This window comes from Bufo gargarizans, chromosome 4, assembly GCF_014858855.1.
Source record: "Bufo gargarizans isolate SCDJY-AF-19 chromosome 4, ASM1485885v1, whole genome shotgun sequence".
NCBI lineage: Eukaryota > Metazoa > Chordata > Amphibia > Anura > Bufonidae > Bufo > Bufo gargarizans.
Window position 1 is genome coordinate 40,870,912 of NC_058083.1, and position 17,233 is coordinate 40,888,144.

General features: G+C 44.8%; 1 protein-coding gene across 3 annotated transcripts in view; it reads left to right on the forward strand.

Annotated features, from left to right (window-relative positions):
• The first annotated feature begins 325 nt into the window (after positions 1 to 325).
• LOC122934043 (cytochrome P450 2K6-like) overlaps positions 326 to 17,233 on the forward strand; it is a 116,194-nt gene continuing 99,286 nt past the window's right edge. Inside the window, exons 1-2 of one of the 3 annotated variants that reach the window (XM_044289187.1) lie at positions 326 to 423; positions 16,543 to 16,655. The gene's annotated coding sequence lies outside the window, so the exon portion shown is untranslated. Of the gene's footprint in view, positions 424 to 16,335; positions 16,656 to 17,233 lie in introns of those variants that run through there. The other 2 variants (XM_044289188.1, XM_044289186.1) reach the window with 2 other exon arrangements.

A 17,233-nucleotide genomic window follows, 5' to 3' on the forward strand; every position in this document is an offset into this window, starting at 1 on the left:
AAGATTTCCACATTTTTACAGAAACTGATATCGTAGACTCCATTTGCCACCTTTTGTCTAATGTAAAACCTGTTTAAAAAATAATTTACTATATGATTAAAAATAAAAAATAAAAATTTCACACTACAAAACAGCAAATACCATGGTTTTGACAGATTCCAATGATTACGTATCAGTAATATCTGACCACCGATCATGTACTGATCCTGTTTGGACGTTGGCTGAACCCTCACCTCTGCAGTGTTTGTGGGCTGAGTATGAGGCCAGATTAAAGGTCTATAGTTACGTTTTCAGTGTTATGCAATGTGAATCAGCATTGCTAAATGAAGCAGAAGAGCTGCACCCAGCCTAGTGTACCTTAAGAATCTAAACATTATCGAGGACTAAGAAGAAACCCTTACTGTTACTACTGCAAGATTTAAGGTAAGATACAAACTATCTCTAATCTGATTCTTTTACACCCGTGTGAATAGTTGCTCACACACTAAGGCTTTTCTCAAGCAAAGTGTTACATATGAAGGTCAGATATTGTACAGCAAATTCATAAATATGAATGATAGATAGATAGATAGATAGATAGACAGGCAGACAGATATTATTTACCACCTTGGTATGTTCCCTGTTGTGTTGCATTATAGCTGAATTCAACATTGTTTTTGTTTTCTTTAGGGGGGGGGGGAGTTGTACCATTTGATTTATACAACATGTCTACCTTTGAAGGTGCTACATATATTTTACTGTGATACAATAAGTAATTATCACAAATTAGGTACATTGAAGGTGTATAAGTATTCACCCCCTTAAAGCCAATACTTGTTGAGCCGTGGAGCCACCCTTCCATCAATTACAGATTCTAGTCTCTTGGGGTACAGTATGTCTCCATTAGTTTAGTTCATCTGACCCATTCATTCCAGGCAAAACTGCTCCAACTTGTAGTGGTCTAGGTGCCCAGCAGTCTTCAGGTCATGTCATCGATTCTCCTTTTTTTTATGTCTGGGTTTTGAGTAGGTTATTCCAAGACATTTACATGTTTCCGCTTACACCTCTCCAGTGTAGCTTTAGTAGTATGTTTAAGGTCATTGTCCTGCTGGGAGGTGAACCACTGAACCAGTCTCATAGCTCTCGAAGACTGAAATGGGTTTCCTCAAAATTGTCCTATATTCACTGCCCTCCACCTTTTCCTCAAACTTGACCAGTTTTGGAGACCTTAACGATGAAAACATTCCAACAGTGTGATGCTGCCACCACCTCAAAAAAAAACATGTGGCACCTTTAAATGTGGGGGCTGTGTTGCGTGACAAGCCATCAAAAAAGGCAATACTGTCACTAGCTCGGTAACAAGACGCAGTTAAAATATCAGATCATTCATCAACTGCAAAACCATTGGTGTAGTATGTGTGGCCACATGTATATGCCAGAAGCAATATGTGGGCAAAATTAAAAGGGAGTTCAGGAGACGGATAGGGTAGCATCTATTCAATATTGCCAAACAGGATGATACACCCATAGCGCAACATGTATTGAAACATCATGCGGGCAGATCTAACTGCATAAGCTTTCAGGGGATTGAACACATTAAACCATCACCTAGAGGAGGCGACATTGATAACCTCCTCCTACGTAAAGAAGCTGAGTGGACATTCAGACTCCACACTGTTAAGCCTTATGGACTAAACGACTATATATCCTACACCTGCTTCATATGAATAGAGGACCCCTGTAAGGGTTGTGAGGATGTATCCTGGTCCTGTTCATATCTCTGATTTAGCTAATACCCATGTCCACTGTACCTATAATCTTTGATGGCCGTGGATACTACATATGCGCATGCACACCTATCATATTTTATATCTAAGAGATCGCCGCACCTCACTGCACAGATAGTATATATCATGCACAGTTGGATATCTAAGTGGTACCAGTGTGTCAATAATATACTCTCCCCTTTTTCGGGGTTCATCAAGTTTATTGTAGTTTTATTAATTGTGATAATTGCACCATCTGTCCCAAAATCCTTTCTGCATTTTGAAAGGTGTATCGCCATCTTATCTGTTTATGTAAAGTATTTTTTAATGACAGTTATGAGGTAAATTTACATTTGGATCGTTGGTTGCCCAGCATAGTTATCTGCTTTGCCTCCATAGCACGATGCACGGCCGCGATATAGTCACTGTATACATTCAGTACATTATGCTCGCCCTCTGGCCCTATGCATGTTTATCCACAGATGAAGGAGGAGTGGTGATACACGTCTCCTCGCCCGATTGGATGTTCTCTGTGGGCTCTACCTTGAGGGGGAGGGGCTACCTGCTCTTAAGCAGTGCACTGTGGCGGCCGCGTTATGGCGTCATAGTGCCGGGGGCTACTTATTGCTGCACGCACAAAATCAGTGGCGTGCAGGTACTGATGCTTGATTGTTATTCTCTTGTTAAAATTGGCTTTACCATATGTGTCTTTACTCCTGATGAACAGCTGGGAATACCCAGCAGGGAAACATGTCAAGGAAGACGCTGGTTATGTAGCCAGTTAGATATGTAGCCATACCTAAGTGAGGGTGATTTAGACAGGAATTAAATATAGAGCAACAGCGTTTATACTGGTAGCGATCTTAATGAGCACCAGGTCAGCCGAGTGGATCATATTGTAACACGCTATACAAGCGTGTAAAACATCCCTACCCTCACATTAGTTTGAAACACAGACACTGCTATCACTAACTCACACCTGATGTGAAGTAGATGGGTTGAGAAGTTGAAGTATAGTGTGTGGTTCATTTGCTTTTCACATGTATAGAGGAAGATAGCCAATTACTTAGATTTTAGCCTGAACATTAATAAAGTTTTGTTATTTTATTTTATTTGAGCTCTATCTCACACACAGTGAACAGCTCTGGCTTTGACATTACCTAATTCTCTTAGGATATGGGGGTGTATGCCATCTGGTTCCGGAGATTTGTCTTATTTAATATTTTTAAGATGCTGATGTACTTCGTCCTGGGTCAGACAGGGCACTTTTAATGGGGAATTTACTTTTGCATTCTGCATTTTATCTGACAGTTTATTTTCCTTGGTGAATAAAGTGGAGATAAAAGTATTTAATAGCTGTGCTTTCTCCTCATCGCTCTATGCAACTCCCCCCTCATTACTGTGTAAAGGGCCGACACCTTCAGATTTATATTTTTTACCATTTATATAATTGAAAAACATTTTAGGGATAGTTTTACTCCCTTTGGCAAATAATCTTTGGTTCTCTACTTTGACTGCTTTTATTTGTCTTTTACATAATCAGTTTTTTTTTTCCTTATAGTTTTTGAATGCTTCCTCGCTACCCTCCTGTTTTAGTGATGTAAATGTTTTCTTTTTGTCATGTATTTCTTTCTTTACAATTTTATTTATCCACATTGGTTATTTCTTGTTACCGTTTTATTCCTATAAGATATGTACTTCTTACAATTAGGCTTTAGGGTGCCCTTAAAAATATCTTTATTTTTATTTTTGAGGACTTTGTTCCAGTTAGTTAGGCCAATGGCCTCTCTTAGTTGGCTAAATCTAGCTTTTTTGAAGTTTGGTATTTTTGTTTCTCTGTGAAGAAACTAATTTGAGTTGCTTGGATCACTCTCTCTATATTTTTGTTTGTCTTGGGAGCATGGTAAAACACTTAAAACATTTTCTACGCATTAAGCAATTGTAATTATTAACTTTTTGGGAAATGAGAAGTACATACATGTATTGCCCTTGGAGCTTCTGAATTAATTATGAAACATTTATTCACTGTGGCAGCAATACAAAAAGGTGGATGAATCACTACGGGGGATATGAGCTAAAATCAGAATTTATTAAACAATGACATGTATTACAGGTTCTATGTGGAAGAAGACTTCTTTGCTCCTCAGACGTATGTATGCCTGTATAGGTATGCCTGCAACTATATCTTGTACTTAACATGGAAGTGCCCCCTTTGTGCTTATTTATCTGATTGGATGGTTGGCAGAGCTAAAGTAGATGGACGGTTAAACAATGCTATAGGTGCACATTATATGGTACAGAATTTATTTTTGTAAAGCTTTGTCCACTTGGATGACCCTTTTTTGGTAGAATCAGGCCCTGGCTGTTCACAGAGTGTCCTACTGTTGGGAATAAATTTCTTTCCAGTGCAACTATAGGGGAAAAAAATGATTACAACTGAAATTATTATGGGGTCCTCCAGAGCGATAGGTTACTTTTGCATCTACACTCTGATCTGGTTACTAGATCATTGTCCTGATTAGAGGATCTCCTTTAGTATCTCAGAATTCATTATAGGAAATTTCAAATAGCTTTTCAATCTTTTAACCAGCTCAGCTCCCCTAGCTTAAACCCCCTTAATGACCAGACCACTTTTTACAATTCTGCACTACACTACTTTCACGGTTTATTGCTTGGTCATTCAACTTACCACCTGTCAAGGAACCATGAACCAGACGTACAACAAGAGATACGTGGAAATAAGAAGGCTTTATTGCAAATCAAGCTGTAAGCAAAAGTCCAAACGGATGGCTAAACCGGAGCAGGGTCTTGCGAAGCCAGAGGTCAGGAACCAGAGGGGTAGTCAGACGAAGCCAGGATCAGGAACCAGAAGGGTAGTCAGACGAAGCCAGGATCAGGAACCAGCGGGGTAGTCAGACGAGGCCAGGATCAGGAACCAGAAGCAGCAGCAGTCTTAGAAGCATGTGCACACAGGAGGACCAAGCAAGGAACTGAAGCCACAGACCTCCATATATATGAGCTAGGCATCCAGCTCCTCCCAGTGGGAAGGAGAAGCCGCAGGGTGGGAGGCTACAAGAAACCCAGAAACCAAGATGGCCGCCAGCACATGTCAAACGAAGGAGAACAGCAGAAGGTAAGACCATGACAGTACCTCCCCCTCAAGGGCCCCTCCTCCGCGGAGTAAGGAACGGTTTCTGAGGGAAGCGTGCGTGGAAGGCTCGGAGCAAGGCAGGAGCATGGACATCTGCGGAGGGAACCCAGGAACGCTCCTCTGGACCATAACCACGCCAATGGACCAAAAACTGCAACCGACCGCAGACCAGGCGTGAGTCCAGGATATTGCTCACCTCATACTCCTCACGATTGCCCACTTGGACTGGACGAGGCCGAGGAACCGAGGAAGTGAAACGATTACACACCAATGGCTTCAACAGGGAGACATGAAACACGTTGGACATCCGCATGCCAGGAGGAAGCGCAAGGGCATAGGCTACCGGGTTTACCCTGCGAAGCACTCGGAAGGGACCAACAAAGCGAGGCGCCAGCTTGGGAGTGGGCACTCGAAGGTTGAGGTTGCGGGTGGACAACCATACACGGTCTCCGACCTGGTAGGAAGGAGCGGGCGCTCGTCTGCGATCAGCCTGGAGTCTCTGGCGCTGCGCAGAGACCTCAAGGGACCTCTGGATCTGTACCCAAGAAGCACGTAGGACGGAAAGGTGATCCTCAACAGCCGGAATATCCTGGGGAGAGAATACCTCCTGTAACACGGCAGGTTGGAACCCATAATTGGCCATGAAGGGAGACGTCCCAGAGGAAGAGTTCACCGCCGTGTTCCTGGCAAACTCAGCCCAAGGCAGGAGGTCAACACAATTGTCTTGGTGATCGGAGACATAGCAACGAAGGAACTGCTCCAAGGCCTGATTGGATCGTTCTGCGGCCCCATTGGACTGAGGGTGGTAGGCCGAGGAGAAAGAGAGATGAATCCCCAACTGGGAGCAAAAGGCGCGCCAGACCCTGGACACAAACTAACTCCCCCGATCCGACACAATCTCCTTGGGCAAACCGTGCAACCGGAAGACCTCCCTGGCGAAAATCGTGGCCAACTCTTGTGCAGAGGGTAACTTCTTGAGAGGAACACAGTGGCACATTTTGGAAAACCGATCCACAATCATGAGAATGACCGTATGGCCTCGGGATGCAGGGAGGTCCACAATGAAATGCATCCCCAGGTGTGACCATGGGCGCTCCCCGGTGGCTATGGGTTGCAAAAGGCCCAACGGAAGGTGCCGAGGGGACTTACTCTGGGCACAAACGGAGCATGCCGCTACATATGCGGCGATGTCGGAACGTAGAGAAGGCCACCAGAACAGACGTGAAACAGCCCAGGACAGCTGATTCTTTCCAGGATGCCCCGCGGCCTTGGAGTTATGGTAGGTTCGCAACAACCGAGTGCGCAACTCCTCAGGCACAAAACATCTGCCGTTGGGTCTCCCAGAGGGAGCACCAGATTGAGCCGCCAAAATCTGCTCACCCAGGGGAGAGGTCAGGCTGGTGCGAATGGCGGCCAGGATCTGATTCGGAGGTATGACCGAAGTCGGAATCGACTCCTCCCCGGACAGCTCGGAGTACTGCCGTGATAAGGCATCCGCTCTGATGTTCTTGGAACCGGGTAGGTAGGAGACCACGTAATTAAAACGTGACAAGAACAGAGCCCATCTGGCCTGACGTGGTGTCAATCTCTTGGCCTCAGTAAGGTAGGTCAGATTCTTGTGGTCCGTCAGGATGAGAACCGGAACCACCGAACCCTCGAGCAAGTGCCTCCATTCTTTAAGGGCCTGCACGATGGCCAATAACTCCCTGTCACCAATCTGATAGTTGCACTCCGCGGAAGACAGTTTCCGGGAGTAAAACCCACAAGGAAGCAGAGGACCCTCTGGTGTTCTACGCTGAGACAGAAGGGCGCCTACTCCCGTCTCAGACGCGTCCACCTCGAGGACAAAGGGCAACCCAGGGTTGGGATGCGACAGAATCGGAGCCGACACAAAGGCGGACTTTAGAGCCTCAAAAGCTCGGATGGCCTCGAGCGGCCAGACCTGGAAATTACTGCCCTTCCTGGTCAGATCCGTGAGAGGCTTGGCTAGCATAGAAAAGTCCCTGATGAACTTCCGATAATAATTGGCGAAGCCCAAAAAGCGCTGCAGGGCACGGAGACCACTGGGCTGGGGCCACTGTAAGACAGCCAAAACCTTCTCAGGATCCATGGTGAACCCCTCAGCGGAAATGATGTAACCTAAGAAGGTTACCTGGGATCTGTGAAATTCGCATTTCTCAAGCTTACCGAACAGCCTGTTCTCTCGTAACCGTTGCAACACTCGTCTGACATCCATAATGTGGGCCTCCATGGATTCAGAATATACCAGGATGTCATCCAAATAGACCACCACACACTGCTGCAACAGGTCACGGAAAACATCGTTGATGAATTCCTGGAAGACTGCGGGCGCATTGCACAACCCAAAGGGCATAACCAAGGATTCATAATGACCGGTCCTGGTGTTAAACGCGGTCTTCCACTCATCGCCCGCCTTGATCCTTACCAGGTTATATGCCGCCCTCAGGTCGAGTTTGGTAAAGACCGTGGCCCCTTTGAGGCGATTGAACAGCTCGGAAATCAAGGGTATCGGGTAAGCGTTCTTGATCGTGATGCGATTGAGACCCCTGTAATCGATGCAAGGCCTCAACTCACCGCCCTTCTTTTTCACAAAGAAAAATCCAGCCCCTGCCGGGGACGAGGATTTGCGGATGTGTCCGCGTGAAAGCGCCTCCCTCACGTACTCCTCCATGGCCTTATTCTCCGCTACCGACAGTGGATAGACCTTGCCACGAGGAGGAACGGCACCAGATTGTAACTCTATGGCACAATCGTATGGGCGGTGCGGAGGTAGGGCAACCGCGCGCACCTTATCGAATACATCCCGGTACTCTTCGTATTCAGGAGGCAACAGAGAGTCCGAGAAAGTACACAGCAACTTGACAGGCCCATGGATGCAACTAGCCCCACACTGCGGTGACCACGAGAGGATCTCGGCCGATCTCCAATCGAAAGTCGGATTATGCTTCTGGAGCCAGGGGTACCCCAAGACCACCGAGTAGTGTGGAGACGAAATAACCTGGAGACAGACCGACTCTCTGTGAACGGCACCAATGGCTATCCCCACTGGAAGGGTCTCATGAGTCACGTGTGGCGGCAGAAGGGGTCTGCCGTCTATCGCCTCAAGAGCCAGTGGGGAACCTCGAGGCTGCAGAGGAATGGAATTGGCGGCAGCGAACACACTATCAATGAACAAACCACCAGCACCAGAGTCCATCAACGCCTGGGTCGTCACCGAGCCCCCGACCCAGGAGAGGACAACAGTGATCAGTGGTTTGTCAACACAGGAAACCGGGGACGAGGAGACTCCACCCAAGATCTGCCCCCGACAGGATCTCAGGTGCGAGCGTTTACCGGACGGTTCGGACATGCCAACCGAAAATGCCCACCGAGACCACAGTACATGCATCGGCCCTCGCGTCTCCGGAGTACCCTCTCCCCCTCGGACAGGCGAGCAAACCCCAGCTGCATGGGTTCACCCCCAGACAAGTCATCCCCAGGAGGCGTGGGAGGAGAGGGAGGCACGGGTGGGACAGCAAACGTAGGCGCCAATCTGTTAGAAGACCTCCGCAGGCTCTCCTTAAAGGAAGGTCTCTCCCTGAGTCTGGTGTCAATCAAAATCAGGAAAGAAATAAGAGACTCGAGCTCCACTGGTAGGTCCTTAGCTGCAACCTCATCCTTCAAGGCATCCGAGAGACCATGAGAGAAAGCAGCGACCAGAGCCTCATTATTCCAGCCCACCTCTGCTGCCAGGGTACGAAACTCAATGGCGTATTCAGCTACGGATCGTGAACCCTGTCTGATGGACATAAGGAGCTTCGCAGCAGAGGCAGCACGAGCCGGCACATCGAATACCTTCCGAAGAGAAGCAACAAAACCGGAAAACTCGGCAACCACCGGATTGTTGTTCTCCCATAAAGGGCTGGCCCAGGCCAAGGCCAAGGCCTTGTCCGAGAGCAGCGAGATCAAGAAGCCCACCTTTGATCTCTCAGTAGGAAAGGCATGTGGCAGCAACTCGAAATAAATGCCCACCTGGTTAAGGAAACCTCGGCACTGAGTTGGCTCTCCCCCAAAGCGCTGTGGAAGGGGGGCAGAACCGGTCATACCCCGAGACACCGCAGGCGCAGCAACAGGTGTCGGGGTAGACTCTGGCGCAACAACCGGAGCGGCAGTAGGAGCGGGCCCAGGAGCGACAACCGACCCATCGGCAACGGAAGCGAAATGAGCCGTGCGTTCAAGCAGGGTTTGCAACGCCACAGCGAACCGACCCAACAGGTGATCCTGCTGATCAAGTCTGGCAACCAGCGTAGGTAGCGAGGATGGCCCTGTACCATCAGAATTCATGGCTTGGTCCTAATGTCAAGGAACCATGAACCAGACGTACAACAAGAGATACGTGGAAATAAGAAGGCTTTATTGCAAATCAAGCTGTAAGCAAAAGTCCAAACGGATGGCTAAACCGGAGCAGGGTCTTGCGAAGCCAGAGGTCAGGAACCAGAGGGGTAGTCAGACGAAGCCAGGATCAGGAACCAGAAGGGTAGTCAGACGAAGCCAGGATCAGGAACCAGCGGGGTAGTCAGACGAGGCCAGGATCAGGAACCAGAAGCAGCAGCAGTCTTAGAAGCATGTGCACACAGGAGGACCAAGCAAGGAACTGAAGCCACAGACCTCCATATATATGAGCTAGGCATCCAGCTCCTCCCAGTGGGAAGGAGAAGCCGCAGGGTGGGAGGCTACAAGAAACCCAGAAACCAAGATGGCCGCCAGCACATGTCAAACGAAGGAGAACAGCAGAAGGTAAGACCATGACACCACCCAAATGAATTTTACCTCCTTTTCTTCTCGCTAATAGAGCTTTCATTTGGTGGTATTTCATTGCTGCTGAGATTTTAACTTTTTTTATATTAATCAAAATTTACCAAAAATTTTTCAAAAAAACTTCATTTTTCACTTTTGGTTGTAAAATTTTTCAATTAAAACTACATTTCTATATACATTTTTCTCTAAATTATTGTTCTACATGTCTTTGATAAAAAAAAATGCAATAAGTGTATTTTTATTAGTTTGGGTAAAAGTTATAGTGTTTACAAACTATGGTGCAAAAATGTGAATTTCCGCATTTTGAAGCAGCTCTGACTTTCTGAGCACCTGTCATGTTTCCTGAGGTTCTACAATGCCCAGACAGTAGAAACACTCTACAAATGACCCCATTTCGGAAAGTAGACACCCTAAGGTATTCGCTGATGGGCATAGTGAGTTCATAGAAGTTTTTATTTTTTGTCACAAGTTAGCGGAAAATGATGATTTTTTTTTTTTTTTTTACAAAGTCTCATATTCCACTAACTTGTGACAAAATTTTTTTTTTTACATGAACTAACCATACCCCTCATGGAATACCTTGGGGTGTCTTCTTTCCAAAATGGGGTCACATGTGCGGTATTTATACTGCCCTGGCATTTTAGGGGCCCTAAAGCGTGAGAAGTAGTTTGGAATCCAAATTCGTAAAAATGCCCTGTGAAATCCTGAAAGTACTCATTGGAAATTGGGCCCCTTTGCGCACCTAGGCTACAAAAAAGTGTCACACATGTGGTATCGCCGTACTCAGAAGAAGTAATGTGTTTTGGGGTGTATTTTTACATATACCCATGCTGGGTGAGAGAAATATCTCTCTAAAAGTCAACTTTTCCCATTTTTTTATACAAAGTTGTCATTATAGAGAGATATTTCTCTCACCCAGCATTGTTATATGGAAAAAGACACTCCAAAACTTCTCCTGCGTACGTCGATACCACATGTGTGACCCTTTTTTGCAGCCAAGATGCGTAAAGGGGCCCAATTTCCTTTTAGGAGGGCATTTTTAGACATTTGGATTCCAGACTTCTTCTCACGCTTTAGGGCTCCTAAAATGCCATTGCAGTATAAATACCCCACATGTGACCCCATTTTGGAAAGAAGACACCCCAAGGTATTCCGTGAGGGGCATGGCGAGTTCATAGAAGTTTTTTTTTTTTTGCACAAGTTAGCGGAAATTAATATTTTTTTTTCTCTCAGTCTCCCTTTCCGCTAACTTGTGACAAAAAATTAAATCTTTCATGGACTCACTATGCCCCTCAGCAAATACCTTGGGGTACCTCTTCTTTCCGAAATGGGGTCATTTGTGGGGTATTTATACTGCCCTGGCATTTTAGGGGCCCTAAAGCGTGAGAAGAAGTCTGGAATATAAATGTAAATTTTTTTTTACTCATTTGGATTCCGTGAGGGGTATGGTGAGTTCATGTGAGATTTTATGTTTTGTCACAAGTTAGTGGAATATGAGACTTTGTATGAAAAAAATAATAATAATTTCCGCTAACTTGTGCCAAAAAAAAAAAAATCTTCTAAGAACTCGCCATGCCCCTCAAAAGTGATCTTTTATAGCGCCACAGCAAGTGTGCGCACAAGATCAGGCCTGATCGGGCGAACACTGCGTTTTTTGTAGAGTCTATAGGTCATGTCCTATTCTTGTCCGCAATTGCGGACAAGAAAAGGCATTTTCTATGTAGTTCTGGCAATGTGCGGATCTGCAAAATGCGGAAAGCACATTGCCGGTGTGCGTGTTTTGCGGAATCGTGGTGTCCGTGTTTTAGGGATCCGTGGATTCGCGGATCCACAAAACACATACGGACGTCTGAATGGAGCCTTACAGGGGGGTGATCAATGACAGGGGGGTGATCAGGGAGTCTATATGGGGTGATCACCCCCCTGTCATTGATCACCCCCCTGTAAGGCTCCATTCAGACGTCCGTATGTGTTTTGCAGATCCGTGGATCTGATCGCCACTGGCAGGCTGTAGATGCACTCTTTTACCTGCCGATCCTGTGAACGTGCGCGCCTGTGTGCGCGCGTTGACAGGAAATCTCGCGTCTCGCGAGAGGACGCCCCGTTGCGTCCAGGAGGAATAACAGGGCTGCCGCCAGGACGCAATCCTTCGTGCGGCGGTCCTGTACTGGTTAAAGAACTAAACAAAAAAAACTAGAACTGACAATAACCAGATCACAGAGCGCCCTGCTAAATTGCAATAGATATAGTAACTAGAGATGAGTGAATTGAAGTTGACGAAGTGGAATTTGATCCGATTCATTTTCAAATTTATTCGCACCGAAGCAGAATTTCCTCATGGTAACGAATTGCATTTTTCTAAAAATGGATGTTGCATGTGTGAGGACATGGAGCAAGAAACTCTGGGAAGGCAGGATAACCCATAATGCCAAGCATGCAGACAATCAGCAGCCATCCCTGTGATGTCACAGCCCTTTAAATAGCCTCAACCATCTTGGATTCTGTCATTTTTCAATGTACTTAGTGCAGGGAGAGACGTTAGCAGGCTCTAGGGACAGTGCAAGAAAAAACTTCATTGTGCTAAAAGTCTATTTACAGTACAAGTTCAGGGAAAGATTATTCACGCGACAGGGAAAGCTTTGATTGTCAAATATTGGGGCACTAATAATAGCCCTAGCTTTTCCGAGTGGATGGCCCTGATGGACACCATTGATGCCTATGGTAGAATAGCTAGAAAGCTAGAGCGTCGTTAGAAAGGGTCGGATTTCCACCCCTAAACACCCCGGTTATTTGTAGTGTTGGAAATTGAAATAATAGTATCAACAAAGGTATGATCGGATCTCGCAACAGTGAATTAAGGGGGGGGGGGGGTTAAATAGGGTTAATTGTATTAATTATGTGTACAATTATTTTCTATTGTTTATTACTCTTAAATTGTATGTTATGGAATTTTATACATTTGGCTTAAGAAAACAATAAAGATTTAATAAAATAAAATAAAAAAGCTACAGGGAAAGGATAGAGAGGAATCATTCCACAGCATTTATGTTGAACAGGGTTCAGTAGGGGAGGTTACTGTCTGGGTAATAGAAACAATCCCATTACACCTTGCTGCACTGACTGGGGATCCAAATTGCCATTACACAGCTCTGTAATTACAGCAAACCATTCTTGTTATTGGGGTGCAAGTGCTGTTTGATACAACCATTAACAGGGTTTATTACAAGGAAATATTTATATGTCTTATATGTCCTATATATGTTCTAAAGCATTCTTTGGCTTGTATTAGTGGGGAAAAAAGCCGTTGTATGGTGAAGTGCGAAAATTACAGCCCTTTTTGGTGTGTATTAGTGGAAAAAGAAAAAATATATTTGCTGTTCAGTGGTGCAGTTATGTGTTCTAAAGCCCTTTTTGGCATGTATTAGTGGCAAAAGTATAACATATTTGCAGTTCAGCAATGCATTTATATGTTCTAAAGCCTTCTGTGGAGTGTACAGTATAAGTGGAAAAAAATAAGGGCTATTTGCCGTTCAACGGTGCAGTTATATGTTCTAAATTCCTTTTTTGCGTGTACTAGTGACACAAAAAATGTATTTGCCGTTGTGTGGTAAAGTGAGAAAAGTAAAGCCCTTTTTGGTGTGTATTAGTGGCAAAAGTAAAATATATTTGCCATTCAGCGGTGCAGTTATATACTTCTGTGGAGTGTACAGTATAAGTGGAAAAAAATAAGGGCTATTTGCCGTTCAACGGTGCAGTTATATGTTCTAAAGCCCTTTTTGTCGTGTAATAGTGGCAAAATAAAAATATATTTGCCGTTAAGAGATGCAGTTATATGTTCTAAAGCCCTTCATTAGCAGCAACTTGAGTCTAGAGTCGCTGATGAGCAGCTTTCTTCACCTGCTTAGTGAAGAAACTACTCACCAGCAGCAGCAGCTAGACCTGGAGTAGGTCCTGAACCAGCAGGTGTTGGAATACTTGGACAGCAACCTGCCACCCCACATTGAAGATATGCTGGACGTCTGGGCAGCCAAACTGGATTTGTGGCCGCAACTGGCTGAGTTTGGCCTAGAAAAGCTTACCTTGCCACTCTGTGGTCTCCTGATGCAGCTGCCACCTCCACGCTATGTCACCTTGCCACTCTGTGGTCTCCTGATTAGAGATGGTCTTGCGGTTCGCCCAGCGGTCCTTTCACAGTGAACTTTGCGTGTTCGCGATTCACTGAACATGCGAACATATGGAGATATTCGCGCCCACCATATTCGTTTACATTGTGAAGAACTTTGACCCATGACACATCCATCAGGTGGTACAGCACAGCCAGTTGAGACGTCTCAGCACAAGAACATACCCCCTACCTTAAAAATAAACCTGATCTGGCGCCATTTTACATTCAGTGTTTTGCCAGTGTAGGGAGAGGTTGGTGTGTGGAGCAGGGACAGGCTGTTAGGGACACCAAACGCTATCTAATAGGGCCACAAAAGGCCTGGTATAGGTGTGCTATCGATAGGTGTGATACACAGAGGGGTGCAATATACTTATAATATACTTTTATAATGAGTCAAAAACACATAGATCTATATAGTGATCACCTGGAAGTCAGGGGCCAAGGGCTAGGGGCTTACTAGGGCCATTTTTATATATGGTTCCGGACGGGGTCGCTCTTATCAGGACGGGTGGTCTGTGGTTAGGCTATCAGGGCCAGAATAGCACCTCCCTGTAGGGCAATATCAGGGACAGTTCTTTGCTCACCCTGTCCTTCAATACCACATCATCATCTAGCCCAGGGATAGATGTTTTTTGCTTTTCCTCCGGGATTCATGGATGTGCACTGGAACCCCCCGGATTTTGGTAGGACATATGATTTCTGATTTAGAGCCGCCGAGCACCTGATTTAGTGCCACCGAGCACTTGTTATTGCCTACCACATCTATGATTTTTGATTAACTTTAATAATTTTATTTATTTTCATTTTGAGGGATATCTTTTCCATTCATACTTCCGCAAAACATGTCCTATTCTTGTCCTTAATTGCAGACAAGATTAGGCATTTTCTGTTATGGTGTTGGCGATGTGCGGTCAGCAAATTGCGAAATGCACATTGCCGGTGTCCGTGTTTTGCGGATCCACAAAACACTTACGGACGTGTGAATGGACCCTCTAGTAACATTATTAAAAGTTACGTTATATCTTTATGTATATTCTAATGGATTGCCCTCCGTGTACAATGTTATAATATACTTTCTATGTTAGAAAGTGTATTATAGTGCTTTTGTATTGTGCGGCAGTTGTGTGCGGTTCTGTTGCAATAGTATATAGAGGGACAAGTGTTATTGGAACAAATAATTTCTACTGGTGTGATATACCAGGCGCACCCCAAAGAAACTGATTGAAACGGGGTGTTCTATACCAATATATTATCTTTATAGTGCATTTGGGGACTGTATAGTGCATTTGCACATGCGCGTACGCAAAAATTATATTGCCGATATTTTGCATTGAAAAAAATAATGAATGGAGATCGCAAATTCGAATAATACATCTGGTATGTCACTGTCCATGTTGTGGGACTATTTGTGCACTTCTAGTAATTATTTCTTGGCTGCAAATATGAGCTGAAGGTTTTTCAGGTTCAGCTGCCATTAAAATGAATGGGACCCGCCCCGAACTTGCGGTTCGCGAACATTTGATTGTGTTCACGCGAACACGTTTGCGAAACCGTCCCGGCAGATGTTCGTCCATCACTACTCCTGATGCTGCTGCCACCTCTACACTATGTCACCTTGCCACTCTGTGGCCTACTAATGCTGTCGCCACCTCCACACTGTCATTGTGCCACTCTGTGGCCTCCTCCTGATGCTGCCGCCACCTCCAGACTCTGTCATTGGGCCACTCTGTGGTCTCCTCATGCTGCTTCCAACTCACCACTATGTCATAGGACCACTCTGTGGACTTCTCCTGCTGTTCCTACCCTCCCCACTTCATGACTTGGCCACTATTTTGTCTTTCGGCCTGACTGACATCATCATTTATTTGACCCTTTTTCTGATCTGAGTGAAGGCGGATGCTCAACAGACAAGATCCGTTTTTTGGGGGTTATTGTTCTGATGGATCAGAGGAAGGGCAAAATAATCAGTGACGTCAACACAAACTTACTGCTGACACCCTCTCCACTCTGTCGGGGGTCTCTACTTGTATAAGCATCTAATAGAACTGGTTCTGTAGACATCTATGTGGAATCACATGACGACGGTGTAAAAGGAGTGCGCTTCTTCTTGGCTCAAACATCGACCTGTAAGGCTGAATTCATACTTGAGGTATTTGGTCGGTTTTGGCCCCGTGACCAAACCGAAGTGTGCAGTGATTCTAAGAGCGATGCCTGTCATCTGCATGTCATACTGACTCACAGTATTATTTCACTACCACAGCAGACTCCCTATGCGTGTTACTTCAAGGCACAATGTTCTACACCACTATAAAGGCTCTCTGAAGCCCGGAAATAGCAGTTTTTTAATGCGATTTTCCACAAATAAATTCAGATCAAACCAAATTCAGATCAAACCAAATCAATTTTTTTTTAAAATTTGCTTATCTCTAATAGTAACAACTGCATGACCAATCAGACAGATAATGATTTGTCATACAGTTTCAACAGTCACATTATATACCATCATATTCTATTTCATAAATATTATAGCAGTAAGACCTGCCCAGCCATCATCTTGTGATCCTGTTTCAACTTGTGCTGTACCCACACCTGTGCAGCCATTACGGGCTAAGTATCTAGCTCGCTTATAGATAGATATAGGATATGAGATTTTGTTTTGGCAGCGGGAATTAGAACTTATGAATCAAGCTGAAGAAGCCGGACCTGGACTTATTTCCTTTAAGAAGCTAAACATTACCAAAAAGAAAGATTTACTGTGAACACTGCAGGATTAAAGGTAAGATACAATAGACTTGAAGATATTACAATGTATTTACTTCTGCAATAGCAAGTTAAATCGATAAAAAGATACAGAGATAATAGATATTAGATAGATAGATATGAGGTAGATAGATAGAGAGATATGAGATAGATATGAGATAGATAGATAGGAGATAGATAGGAGATAGATATGAGGTAGATAGATAGATAGATAGATAGATAGATAGATAGATAGATAGATAGATACTGAGATAGATACTGAGATAAATACAAATCTGTTATCCTCTGCTAAACCATTGAAGGAAGGGAATTATTTTCGGTGGGAGATTTGAAACATTTCAAGTAGATTTAAATATTCAATGTTCTTCACTCTCCTCATTAATGCCACCCAACAGAGAACTGGAATTTGTATAGTCAATGACCGTGCCAACCGGAAATTGGAAACCGGAAATTCTATATAAGTGTTGCATGGACATAACTCATTGTGTGTCCATTGTGTGTCCATCAGCCGAGCTGATTGTGTGTCCATTTCTCTCATTTAACCAGGGTGCAGTAAGTTCTAGTATTTCACTGCATTTTTCTTATTTTATTATT